Source organism: Mastomys coucha, unplaced genomic scaffold, assembly GCF_008632895.1.
Source record: "Mastomys coucha isolate ucsf_1 unplaced genomic scaffold, UCSF_Mcou_1 pScaffold7, whole genome shotgun sequence".
In the NCBI taxonomy this organism is placed as follows: Eukaryota; Metazoa; Chordata; class Mammalia; order Rodentia; family Muridae; genus Mastomys; species Mastomys coucha.
In genome coordinates this window covers 25,256,970-25,259,335 of record NW_022196913.1, presented here as the reverse complement: position 1 = coordinate 25,259,335, position 2,366 = coordinate 25,256,970, and positions in this window count along the sequence as shown.

Here is a 2,366-nt window from a genome sequence, read left to right as displayed (position 1 = left end):
AAAAATTTTTTGATTTTCATATTCCATCACTTTGAAACCTTAAAACTATGACAAGGTATGTCATGTGTATGCTTCCACGCTTAACTCACCTCAAAAAAGGAGTCAGTTATTCAAAGTTGCTTTTTTACTTTGCCTAGTTCTAAAGCAAAACTCTATGTGACTTATCCCAAATTCCTTGGGTACCAAAATCCTAGAGATGCCTCCTTATGATATATAACCCTGACTCTGTAACAAGTGTAGCAGGAGCTGCACGGTACAAACCCCCAAAGGCAAGTCCAGTCAGTGTTGGCTACAAAACATCAACCAAATTAAGGAAGTCTCTTTTTGGGGGGAGCGTGGGAGTGAAGTCTTAAAAAAAAATCTATCTTGACCAACAGATCTTGTCCTTGTACTGATGCAGCTCTCTTTTTTCCTGCCTTGGGTAAGATGAGGGATCTCCATGTAGAACATCAGCAGGAAAGGAATGTAAATGCAATCTGCTATCTCACCAGAGGGCATGTGGGTGATTCAACAGAGTGCAGTCTCTTGCCAACCCTGGCCTGCTCTGCCAGGTGCCCCGTGCCTATGAGTCCTTCATAAAGCACAGACTCCACATGGAGAGTATTCTGAAGTACAGCCTCTGCTGAGTTGTGGCACTTGGACTAGCTGGGCACCCGTAGATCACCGTCTGGAGAGGCAGTGGTGGGGTGATGCTTAGCTCACTTGACCTGTTAATGGGGAGATGCCCTACCGACCGGGTCAAAGCCTGGTATCTTTTTTCTTTTTTTTCCCTTTTAAAATTCCTCTTTATAAGGAGTATTGCTACTATTGGAAATTGTCTTTCAGGTTCTTATTTTTAAAGTAATGGTTATGTTTTTTTTTTCCAGTAGTTCATTTGGATTAAAAACTATGTCCTATTTTTAATATCCACCTCAATGCTTTTAGCCTCTGGTCATGTAGTTGTGTAATAAGCTATAGACTATTACACACCTTATTGCATCAGGGTCTGTTTTTTGTCTCTCTTAATATTCTGAACATGAAGGAAACTTTCTCAGGAATGGAAGACGTTTACTATAAAATGTTTTTCCTGGAAAGGAAACACCTAAGTAGTTCTACATTATTTCCAAATGGGTACTAGCATTTTAACAAATGGTTGGCCCAGTGGGGTGGGGTAGGGTGGGATAGGGTGGGTGGGTGGGTGGAGTGGGTTGGTGGGGTGGGGTAGAGTGGGTGGGGTGGGGTGAGCAGATGTCACACTGTTTTCAGAATGAGATGAGGGTGTCTTTCCTTGGCCAGCTGCTTTGTGCTGGATGCCATAGTGCTCAGTGAGAACAGAGCTTTGAATGATGTGTTGGAAACAAAACATCTCATTCTGATCACTTGGTTCAGTTTTTTTTTTTTTTAATAAGAGTGAGAGGGGAGGGTACTGTGTCCCAAAAGGGAGGGGTTTAGAAACACTTTGGAAGCTCATAACCTCATGGGAAACTGCCTTTAGCCATACTCCTGACCTTTAGATGTGTAAAAAAAAGATGAAATAAGTTTGTGGGAATTAAGCCATGTTATTTTAATTGGATTCTTTTTTTCCCTCAACTTTCTGTGCATCTTTAACATTGTTACTGTGGAATGATTTTCTTGCCAAATATCTTTGTGAGGCAAAATTGTTGGCCTCATGGGAGGTCAAGTAAGCCAAATTTTGGATGAATTTATGAGGACTTTGGTGAGTTTGTAGTTCTACTATATATATATATATATATATATATTTTTAAAACTCCCAAAGCAAATCTATTTTCTTCTGTAATGAAAAAAAACTCATCTTTGGGATGAAAAGTTAAGTGTCCAAGGGTTGTAACAGATATGAGGTCAGAGGGAGCTAGCCTGGCCTGGACTCTGTCCCTCCACAGCTGACAGACTGCAACAGAAGTATATTTAAATCTCCAGTAGACAGAGTTGGGCAGGGGATGGGAGGGGTGGGCCTGGGTTAGTAAGATTCGGGCTGCTGTATTTTTATTTTTCATTTTTTAAATTTTTTTATTTACATGTAAATTTCTCCATTCCCAGTTTCCCCTCCAAAAAACAAAGAAACAAACAAAACAAACCCTTGTTGCCTCCCATTTCCCCATGCCTGCCACCCCACCCTCTCCCACTTTCTGGCCCTGACATTCCCCTACACTGGGGCACAGAACTTTCACAGGGCCGAGCTCCTCTCCTCCTATTGATGATTGAATTTGCAATCCTCTACTATACACATGCTGCCTGAACAATGAGACCCCTCCATGTGCAGTCTTTGGTTGGTGGTTGAGACCCTGGGAGCTCTGAGAATACTACTTAGTTCATATTGTTGTTCGTCCTAAGGGGCTGCAAATCCCTCAGCTCCATTGGTCCTTTCT